Genomic DNA, 11,538 nt, shown 5'->3' with positions numbered 1-11,538 from the left:
GTGGCGACCCTCTTGATGGGCGGGGCTTGTCTACGCTGGGAGGAGTTCGGGGCGAGACGCGGAAGCCCCAGCCCCGAGGACTTTGATGGCTTGCCTCCCGGATTCTGCGCTGCTGCCGTCCAAGCACAAAGTGAAATTCGGCAAGTAAAGCGCAAAAGTGTGATTTCCCCCCGTGACGAAGTCAGGCCGCCTGTGCGCCCTAAAGGCCCCAGAGCTCCCAAGTTAGGAGGTGTTCCAGCGCCACTAACTGTGAATTCCACCTGAGGCCAATAGCACATACAGCCTTTTTTTCTTCTCTTTTCTCTCCTCTCCCCTTTCCTTCTTCCTCTTTTTTTTTTTTTTTTTTTTTTTTTTTTTTGTTTTCTTTGCTCTCTCTCTCTCTCTCTCTCTCTCTGCCAAGGAAAATGTTTCTGTTGCACATGCAGACATTACTGTGCTTGCCTATAAAAGGTACCTTGGTACAAAAAGTTGAATTGAGGGCCCTCATCTGAATCTCTTTCCGAACACTCGTGTATTTAACTTTTTCTAGGCATTTTCTCAGATCTCAGTGTGATCAGAGTGGCAGAGGGTGATCACCTCCAGTTATGCCATGGTCCTGAGAGGAGTGGAAGCTCAGTGGCTCAAGGTAGCAGGATAGAGAAGGCAGCGTCCTACAATTAGTATTCAGTTACTACAAAGCCAAAACCTCCCCCAGCTCCAATTTTGCTCATTTTTGTTGTCTATTTAATCCACATGGCAGCAATATAAAAATATGGAGATTACAGAAGTCCCTTCACCCCAAGTGTAATTTGCCTTCAGTCCAGTACAGACCTATAGGTTAGATAGGACAAGTGTACAGATAAACAGGTCCTGAAAGATGAAACAGACTGCTCAAGTGAAATAGTGGCAAATCTAGGTTTAGAAACCAGAAATCCTAACTCCTGCTTCATAGGAGTGTTACATTGTGTATTCCTTTGCTAAGCTCAGACTTGCTCGATTATCACATTTGCCTAGAGCCTAGCATGTGTCTTCCCTTTTTAAAAATTTTTAAAAAATGTTTATTTACTTATTTTGAGAGCGAGAGCAAATGAGCAAATGGGGGAAGGGCAGAGAGAGAGAATCCTTAGCAGCCTCCGTGCTGTCGGCACTCGATCATAGGAACCATGAGATCATAACGTGAGCCAAAATCAAGAGTCGGATGCATAACCAACTGAGCCACTCAGGCACCCCTAAAATGTGTCTTTTAATGTTTAGTTATTTTTGAGACAGAGGGAGATGGAGCATGAGCAGAGAAGGGGCAGAGAGAGAGGGAGACACAGAATCTGAAGCAGGCTCCAGGCTCTGAACTCTCAGCACAGAGCCTCATGTGGGGCTTGAACTCGTCAACCATGAGATCATGATCTGAGCTGAAGTCAGACACTCAACCAACTGAGCCGCTCAGGTGCCCCTAGAATGTGTCTTCTAAAATGCAGTCTTTTAAGAGAGGCCTGGGATCAGGTTATTTAACCAGTGTGTCAATTTCCCTTAGGCAAGTGTGGAAAACATTTAGGGATGTGAAAGCATCATTTTCTGGCTAATGGACCTCACAGCACGGAATATTCAGTCTTCCATCAAATCGTCTTAACCCTACATCCTTACAATAAGACCAAAAAGTGATTATTATTTCCCTCTTTACAGATAAAGACGCGCATTCTATAACAATTAAATAGTTTGGGGCACGTGGGTGGCTCAGTCGGCCAAGTGTCTTGCTTTTGATTTCGGCTCAGGTCATGATCTCATGATTCCTGAGATTGAGACCTGCGTCAGGCTCTGTGCTCTTGGGATTCTCTCTCTCCCTCTCTCTCTTCCCCTCCCCAACTCGTGCTTTCTCTCTCTCAAAGTAAATTAATAAATAAACATTAAAAAAAAGTTAAATAGTTTGCCTAAGATTTCTCAGCTAGTAATAATTGTGGGCTTAGAATTCAGTGCATCAAATTTTGATGAATTCAGAATCCCTTGGGCTTATAAATACATAGTTCAAAGTCCAGAGGTAGGGCCTCTGGCATGGTATAAAAAACAACTTAAGTATATTACAAAGGATATAGTTTTCTTTCATCTGCCCACTCTACTATTCCCAACAAGCGTTTCAACCTAAGACTCTCCCCTCATACTTAAAAGAAGATGTTAAGGTCTTAGAAATTACATCCAGATGGGGAAATCTCTGGAGCCAAAAAAAAAAAAAAGAGGTTATCTTGTCATTGGGTCTCTTTTTTAAGGGCGAGGAAACCTTTTCTGGAACCCCTCACAGCAGACTTTCTTTCACTCTGTCTGGCCGTGTTTATATCACTTGATTATTCATAAAAGGAATGACACCTCAGAGCTGGCTGGGGTCGGGTGGAGGATGGCGTACAGTTACCTGTTGTATCTGGCTATTTGATGGAGGGTGGGTACTGAACACAGTGGTCATTCTCTTGGAGAGAAGAAGTTGGAAGAGGGTAGAGGAGAGATGATTGTTGGTTAGGCAAATAATAGTGTTTGGATTGCTGTGAGACTGTTGTGTCCCAGACAGCTTTGTAACCCGACACAGGCATCGTAGATGTCAAGCATATTAATAATTACTAGACTGCCGGTCTCAGAAGACACCCATGCATTCTCCTTTACCCCATCTCCTCACTTGTGTAGTTACCTGTATCTGTAGGAAATATCAGCTTGACCACATTGGCATGCAGCTGGAATGAATGGAGATGATCAAGCATTTAGGGGCTGCCAATAAATGGAGCGAATGGAGGTAGAGTAGCAGACATTGTTTAGAGTTATTGGTTGAGTTATTCTGAATTAAGGCTAGGGTCAAACTGTTCAGTGTTCCTGACAAGAAAGCTGAGGAATGCAGAGAGGAGCTAGGTGGCAGGCAGGGACAGGAACAAAGTTGGGAACTCCTGAGCAAAATCAATGTCTGTTGGGCTGTGACAGGCGCAAAATGTATAGATAATCACAAGGTCAAGGAGCTGTCCTGGATTAATCAGGAAAGGCAAGGCTTAGTGGCAAGAGGCAGTAACTAAAATTTCTCTTGGGCAGGTAAGTTGCACTGACAATGCAAATTACAGATAGATGAAAGTAAATTGTATGCTGTGAAAGCACGAAAAATGTATTAATAATTGACGAAATGAATAATAATTTTGAGCCATAACTAATTTTAAGTAAAGTCTGTGGGAAGTGATTTTTATTATCTTCTTAACTCTATTTTCTTAAGTTTCTTTGGCAAATATCTATAATTCATGAATATTTTAAAAGTTAGGATTATTTTGCACTATTCAGTAGGATTATACTGAATACTCAGAACCTGCTATGTGCCAGATTTAGTTACAGAGGATCTCATATGAATAGGAAAGGACAATAGCCCAGACAAGAAACTTAGGTTAGAAAGATGACAGCGGAAATAGAAGAGGATAGATTTGAGATATATTTTATGGATAGAGTCATTAAGACTTGTTGATGGATTAGATATTGGGGATCAAGATGGCTTCTAGAGTTTTCACCTCAAAACTGGTTGGATGGTGTCATTTGCTAAGAATAGACAGACAGGAAGAGAAACAAGCTTTTGTGGGTAGAGAAAGGGGAGGAGAGGATGAAAATGAAGTGTTCTGGTTTGGATGTTACTTTGAATAACCTGTTAGGCATCCAAGTGGTTATGTCAAATAGGTAGTTTCATGTACAAATCTGAAGCTTGGGTCAGAGCCAGAGGTATAAATTTAGAACTCAGCATAAACATGGTGCTGAAAGCCATGGGAATGAGTGAGATCACCTAGGGAGGGAGTATAGGTCAGACCTGTGCAATAGAACTTTCTGCTTTCATGGAAAGGTTTTACGTCCATGTTGTCCACTATCTACATGCACCTACTGAGCACTTGAAATGTGGTTAGTACAATTGAGGAACTGGATTTTAATTTTATTTCATTTAAATTATTTTAATTTTAAGTAGACACATGTGGCTAGGTGCTACTATATTGGACAGCTCAGGATTGAGAAGAGTATGGGGTCATCAACATTTTGAGGTCTAATAAAGGAGATTTAGCCAGCAAGGAAGATAGAGAAGGGAAATCCAGGGAGATAGAGAAAATCAGGAAAGGGTGGTGTCCACAAAAACCAAGAGAGGAAAATGATTCAAGAATGGGAATGCAGGGGCACCTGGGTGGCTCAGTTGGTTAAGCGTCTGACTTTCACTCAGGTCATGATCTCACAGTTTGTGAGTTTGAGCCCCACTTTGGGCTCTGTGCTGACAGCTTGGAGCCTGGAGCCTGCTTTGGATTCTGTGTCTCCTTCTCTCTCTGTTCCTCCCCCACTTGTTTTCTGTCTCTCCCTGTTTCTCAAAAATAAATAAATTTTTAAAAATTTTATAAAAAAAAGAATGGGAATGCAGTCAGCTATGTCACATGCTGTTCATAGGTAGGACACAATGACTTGAAAACAAGCTAGTCACTGAGGATCTAAACAGGAGTAGCATTTCCATGAAATGGTGGTTATAGAAAGCAGTTGGAAATGGGCAGAAGAGTCAATGGAAGATGAAGAAAATCAATGTCTGTAGACAATTACTTCAAGTTTTTCTTTGAAAGGTAATGGATAAATTGGATGGGAAATGAAAGAGAATTTGGAATTGAGGAAACTTATTTTTTAAGATGGGAGTTACTGGACATACTCATTTGCTTTTTAAAATGATCCAGTGGAGGGGCACCTGGGTGGCTCAGTAGGTTAAGCATCCAACTTCGGCTCAGGTCATGATCTCACAGTTCGTGAGTTCAAGCCCTGAGTTGGGCTCTTACTGACAGCCTGGAGCCTGCTGCTGATTCTGTGTCTCCCTCTCTCTCTGTTCCTCCCCCACTTGCACTCTATCTCTGTCTCTCTCAAAAATAAATAAAGATTAAAAAAAAATGATCCAGTGGAGGAAAGTTGATGCAGGAGAGAAAGGGAATGAGAATAGGAACAAAATTCTTCAAAAGATGAAAAGCGTTGGAATGTACAGCACAAGTGCAGGTGGTTGGGCTTTGATAGAAGGAGGGACCCTTGTCATATCCTGCAGGGACATAATGCAGGTACTGAGAGGTTTATAGAATTGGTGGTGAATAGATGAGGGTGTTGAGATGGGTACAGAGTATGAGAGGCTTGAGGAGAAAGAAGATATGAAATAATTGTCTTGAAAAGTAATTGGCATATTCATTAGGATCAGCGTAGGATTTCTGGGCAGATTGGAATGTCCATTTGAAGCTTGTGATAACAAATTTAAAGAGAAACCAGTCAGCCTAATTTTATGTCTTTTTCCCCCTACTGGAAAAGGCAGATTGTTGGCTTTAACCAAAGTTAGATTTTTGGCAGGTGAATATTTTAGCGAGATAAGGTTCTTCTCAAGGGGGTGAGGTCCATGGAACTTTCTCTGCAAGTAGTGGGAAGTGAAGACAGGAGAATAAAGGGACGAGAGTGGAGTAATAGTGGCAGACTGTAAGGTCAGGGGGTTGGAGGCCAAAAGAAGGTTGAAAATTGCAATGAAAGAACTAGAGCCAGTGAACTGTAGAGACAAGTGGTGGTGGTCAGAGAGTGGGATGCTTGAAGTCACTGTTGTGTTATTTTTGGTAGTAGTTTTTAGGGTATGACTATAAAAATGGATGAAAAAGATATGGGGGGGCCACACACATGGATGCTGAAGTCACTAAGGGGTGGAGAGGACGATAATGAGCTCAAGTCATCAAAAAGTAAGAGTTTGGAAGATGAGAGCAACCAAAAAGAACTTTGGGTATAAGCTGGATTATCTTCCGTTTGTCCCTCAAGATTCACGCTTCTCCACCCCACTCAGAGCCATGGGAGCTGAAACCTATGGATTCAATCAACAGTTTTCCTTGCTCTCTGGTTCTAGTTGGGTTTGGCCAATGGAGAGCCTCAGCAGATCTGATGCAGGGAGGCCGTGTCCCTGAATGGGAGATTTTCTGCTCTTCAACATGACTTCTACACACCTCTCTCCTTCTGGGCCCCAGATCTTCCTTTCCTTGTTCCTTCAGGCCAAGGGGTGGTAAGAGTTCCACTGTTACCAGCCCTGAATCCCTGCACTATTCCTCGTGCTTTCTTTACCTCATTCACACCTCTGTAAATAGTCCCTTTGTTAAATCATCTTCAGCTTAATACAAATGTACCATCTCTGTCCTGTTGGGGAAGTACAACTGCATGAGAAGAACTTCAGAGGAGCTAGAGCTTTTGAAGGAAAGAGACCAGTGGCTTGGAGGCAGCGATGTGAATTGAGTTTCCCCGCCTTCTGTGGAGGTGTGAGAAACAAATGGCCTCTATTTGAGAGACGTATTGAAGAAATGTGGGAGAGCAAGTCTTCATCTTCTGCCGGGAAGTGGAGAAGTCATTCAGAAAGAAGTTGAAGGTGTAGGAGGGGTTTGCAGGTTACAGATTAGGAGGTTTCAAAGAATTCGGTGAAAGGGTTTGAAGGGTGGTGAGGAATGCGAGTTGGTTCAGATTGGGGGAATTTACAAATAACCGTGGAGGTAAGAATCAGGATGATAATGGTTAATCTGGAAGGCTTCTGGGCATTGAAGTAAATAGGGATGAGGGCAGGCTGTCAATTCATTTCAGTTCAGTTCTACTAGTACCTAGTATGTGCAACTTGTTGGGGGTACAGTGGTAAGGCAGTAAGAGTTAATACCCAAGCAGTGACTTAACAATGAGCCTGACTATGTGAACTGCACACCTCTTGACAGGGCCTCCTAGAGAAAAGCCACCCAGCCCATGCTTTCATGGACTGCTTGGAGTATGGGACACTAGGGACCCTGGCAGTTAGGCCCCTTCCCACCAGAGTTCAACAATCTTCGATCCTAATGAGGGTAGTAAAGTGCGGGATAAAGAAGACTGAAGCTCTTCTGCAAGAGCCAGAAAGACCGCTTTGGTCAGCATTATGTTTGCCCATGACATGGTAGGGTAAAGCTGGAAGGGAGTTCTTAGTGTGGGCCACAGACAGAACTGTGAACACCAGGACTGATGGTAGTATGCCTTACCATTAAAGATGTTCTGCAAGGTTGGGTAGGATAGGTGATAGAAATTGTCCCTGTACAACCCAAATGATCTGCATGATAGCCAAGTCCTTGTGAGATATGCTAATATATGTTTACATTGCAGTCTTTCCTGGATAAAGCCACTTGCTAGGATTCCTTGAATGCTAACCCTTGAAGGCTAAGGCAATTGTTAATACGTAATTGGCATTTATTTTGTGCTTACTGTATGCAGGCACTTGGAGCATGAATTAACTAATTCTCACAATAACCCTACAAGGTAGGCATTATAATGATACCATTTTACAAATGAAGACATTAAGGTATAGAGAGATCATTCGCTCTGGGTCACACAGCCAGGAATTGGCAGTCAGAATTCCAAAAGGCTCACACTCTTCCCTTCTACAGTATCATTAAAAGTATTCATCATATATTTACACCAGCTGTTGTGCTATATATACCAAAGGAAGGAAGATAGAAATATAATGCTATTTACTATGACTAACTTTTCCTTTATAAAATTAGAACTAAATAGCAGGCAAAGGATTTTTAAAATGTGGCTTTTTCAGGGGTACTTGGCAGATTCAGTTGGTGAAATTGAACTCTTGATCTAGGAGTTGTGAGTTCAAGATCCATGTCGGGCATAGACCCTACCAAAAAAAATTTTTTTCAGTGGTTCTTTCATATTCCAGTAAAGAGTTGCTTCTCTGTTTTCTAGATTTTTGTCCAACTGCATTCCAAAATGATACCAGGTTAAATAGATATATATCTGTCTGTCTGTCTCTCTGTGTATAATCACTCTTGATTCATGCCTTTTTAAGATAAATTTGCAGTGGAGGCGCCTGGGTGGCTTAGTCAGTTAAGCGGCCGACTTCGGCTCAGGTCATGATCTCGCGGTCCGTGAGTTCGAGCCCCGTGTCGGGCTCTGTGCTGACAGCTCAGAGCCTGGAGCCTGTTTCAGATTCTGTGTCTCCCTCTCTCTCTGACCCTCCCCCGTTCATGCTCTGTCTCTTTCTGTGTCAAAAATAAATAAACGTTAAAAAAAAAATTAAAAAAAAAAAAGATAAATTTGCAGTGAAATTACTAGACACACTAATTTTATTGCCTTACCTTATGTTCACTTATCTCAGATACATCTTTCCAGATATCTTTATAAATTCCTTGCCCTAGCCCTATATACACAAAATGCCTTATCAGTTCCAAATTTAACTAGACATTAAAATCTCATTTAAAAATACATTTCCAGACAATCATGGTATCACACCATGTCGTACTGTTTATTAATGACAACCACAGCAGTAATAGCTCTTTTCAGTTACCATATTTCCAGTTTTAGACCTATAAATAAAATCAGAAACAACTCTGTTTCTGCACTAAACACTGTTTGTCTTTGAAATCTTGCGAATTAGTTTTCTTCTCATCCAAACCCTCCTTCCCCGAAAAGCCTCTGCCTGGCACGTCTATCAAGTCTGTCTTGTCTTCTTCATTGTACATCTGCCCTTTTTACAATATCGTTCCCAAATTCTTTTTTTTAACTTTATTTACAGACCCTGAAACTTGATTGCCATATGCTTTTTTTCAATGTCTATTTGAGAGAGGGAAGAGAGAGTGCATGTGTGAGCATGAGTGGGGGAGGGGCAGAGAGAGGGAGCCCAAAAATTTCAGGTCCTGTCTTGAACTCATGCACCATGAGATCATGACCTAAGCTGAAACCAAGAGTCGGATGCTTAACTGACTGAGCCACCCAGCACCGCCCTCCCCCAAATTCTTTTTTTGCTGCGGTAGTGCTCTTTGTCCTTGTTAGAAACACACAAATTTATATCTTCTCTCTTATCTGACTATACATTATTCCTTAACTTTCTATGAAGAGAAAACATGGTCAACGTGTGAAATTCACATGCATGATAAAAACATGCAGGCTACCATTTTGTAGGCATTTATGTACTTTCCCAACTACCCCTCATTACCTCCTATGAACTTAAGCACTGTTATTATCCCTATTTTGTAGGTGAGGAAGTTGAGGCTTTACCACGCTAAATCATCACTGCTGCTGCTTTGATTTGATTTCCTGTGGATATACTGTGGCCATCTAGTGGCTTCAGGAATATGGTGATGTTACCTAGGGAAGGTACTTAATGCAGAAAACATGTTACGTTAGAAGAAGGGGATAAGAAGAATGAAATATACAGATGTGCTTCTTAAAGGTTAGTGTTATTTTCTCTTGGAAGTGTTGTGTAAATAATATGTGAATACACTTTACAACAGCAGGTAAATAGCTCTTGCTGTGCCCTTTAACCTTGTTTGTTCCCAGCGTCTCCATGATTTATTTAATATCCTGTTCATATTTCCTTAACATTAGGTACCCTCTTCATTGGGAATCCCTTCTCAATTTGTTACAAACAGGCTTGTTAATTTACCAACAACAGCTTTTGATAGAAATCTCAGATGACTTAGCTGTTTCCCAAACTTAAGATTCCCTTCGCCACACTAGTACTCCGATGGGACTTTGCTGGTTGTATTTGTTTTGGAGTAAGTTAAAAGACAACTTAAATGAACCTGAGAAAGTCTTACCACTTTGTAATACTTAATTAGTATTTACCTAGGGAATTGTGGGATAACTGCATCTTAACTTGGAAATTTAAAAGAATCTTTAATAAAATTTCCCTTTCTGAACAAATGCTATAAACTAAATAAAACCTTTTATGGTCAGTGTCCTCCATCAATTATGCCCTGTCTTTCCTGAATGTAACCACTGACTCGCTGTGTCTTTATCCTTAGCCTATAAAGCTCAAGTCTCTCCCATTAAAAAAATAAAAGCAAAATCAATAAAACCCTCCCTCAATCAGTCTGGCTCAGCATAACTCCTTGAAACTACCAGCCAAGCACAGCCCAACCACATGAAAATGGCACTCCAGTCTTTAACCACACCTTTTACACTTTTGCCAGAGTGTTTTTCCACTCCCAGTCTATTTCTATGCAATTGGGCTATTTCATGGAACTGAAGCCTTCTGGTGAGCACAGAGCAGTTTTATTTCAGTTTTTGAGAGGCAGTCATCCTCATCATGTAGCCAGGCAGCCTATTCTGTGGACTCCTAGCATGTGGAGGGTTCCTCTCAGCATATGGAGGAAGCATGGCCCTCTCAATGCTACAGAAATAGGTATTGATTGACACAGGCCTTGCCCTAGAATGACACTGTCCTATGCATAATGGATCCCTCTATGGTGTACTGACCCAAAGAGTGTCTGAGTGTCTAAGAGCTTGGTTGAATTTGAGCAGACCTGATTTGCTCCTACAAAAAGAAACAGAGCCTTTCTCTGATAAAACAAGTAAATGGGGTATGTCAGATTTGCCCTATCTTAGCCTGTCTGTGTTCCCTAGCAGCCACCACCATAACTTTCTGAAAATACTTGACAAACCACCCAAGAAAGGGATTTTCAGATGCTTCCTCTCCATTTTTTTTACATTTCTTTCTTCTAAGTCTCTCATTCTGGCGGTCTCTCTCATCCTTCAGAAATATTCAACCACTTTCCATCAAAGGAGGCTTTATTTCTTGGTTTCTTTTTCCATATCCCAATACCTCAGACTTTATCAGAATGAGCATTCTTTTTTTTTTCTTTTTAAGTCAGTCATTTGGGGCTCCAGAGGATAATGGGCTTAAGTCTCATGACTGAGGGTGAAGGTGAATCTTCCGATAGTTGGTTAGTCTCCCACCAAAGTGATCTCTGTGTCTTCTGAAATGTAAGCACACATTGCAACAAGAAGCACTTCTTTTCCTCAGAGACAATACACTCTTCTCCTTTATTCATGAAATATTCTTTTTTTTTTTTAAAAAGAATTTTGGCCTTATAGTATAAGAACAAGAGATTGCTACTTTCTCTTCCACTTTGCAGAAACAGCAGCAACTTTAAGTAGAATTTGTTGATTCTGGGTCTCTTATGGGAGTTTGGGGTAGAAGTGAGTTATTTTTAGTTTGGTCTGCCAAATGAAAGTACCTAATGTTTATATTTTACTATTGCTGATTCTTATTCCTCTGGTTCATTCATATCTATTGATTTATTGCCCCCCTCCACTCCCCACAATTGATATTCTGAAGAGGAAGGGTTTTGCCCAAAGTCCACCTGTGGCTGAGATGTTTTGGGTCCTTCATTTCCATGCGAGCTTAGATCCCTGATTGTCCAGGGAACAAGCCATCTATCTCATGCAGACATGGCAACTGAGAGTGGAGTAGATGGAGGCACTGTCTCTCGAGGCCCCAGGACCCCATTACTGTGGGATTCAACCACTGTATCCAAGAGTAGTTCTGAACTTGGGGAAAACTTTACCAGCCTAAGATGCAGAGCACTTTGCCTTCCAGCTGTTCAGGGCACACATTATGTATATGCTGGGCAGCTGGAATTGGAGGTCACCCTCATCTCCAGAACCCAATACCCCAACGTGGTCCCTGGGGGCTGGTTCTCATCTTAGTCCACACGTAAGTGGAACTAGTCATAACTAGTTACCATTTTATCTCTCTCTCTCTCTCTCTCTCTCTCTCTTTTTTTTTTT

At 41.6% G+C, this 11,538-nt stretch overlaps 1 protein-coding gene across 1 annotated transcript in view; it reads left to right on the top strand.

Moving 5' to 3' along the window:
- Window positions 1-8,967: 8,967 nt before the first annotated feature.
- The window catches only part of TLCD4 (TLC domain containing 4), a 95,271-nt gene continuing 92,700 nt past the window's right edge, over window positions 8,968-11,538 (top strand). Inside the window, exon 1 of the mRNA XM_049616768.1 lies at window positions 8,968-9,196. The gene's annotated coding sequence lies outside the window, so the exon portion shown is untranslated. The remainder of the gene's footprint in view (window positions 9,197-11,538) is intronic.

This window comes from Panthera uncia (genome assembly GCF_023721935.1).
Source record: "Panthera uncia isolate 11264 chromosome C1 unlocalized genomic scaffold, Puncia_PCG_1.0 HiC_scaffold_4, whole genome shotgun sequence".
Taxonomy (NCBI): domain Eukaryota; kingdom Metazoa; phylum Chordata; class Mammalia; order Carnivora; family Felidae; genus Panthera; species Panthera uncia.
The sequence above is the reverse complement of the archived record's forward strand: the minus strand, read 5'-3'. Positions and strand labels throughout refer to the sequence as shown.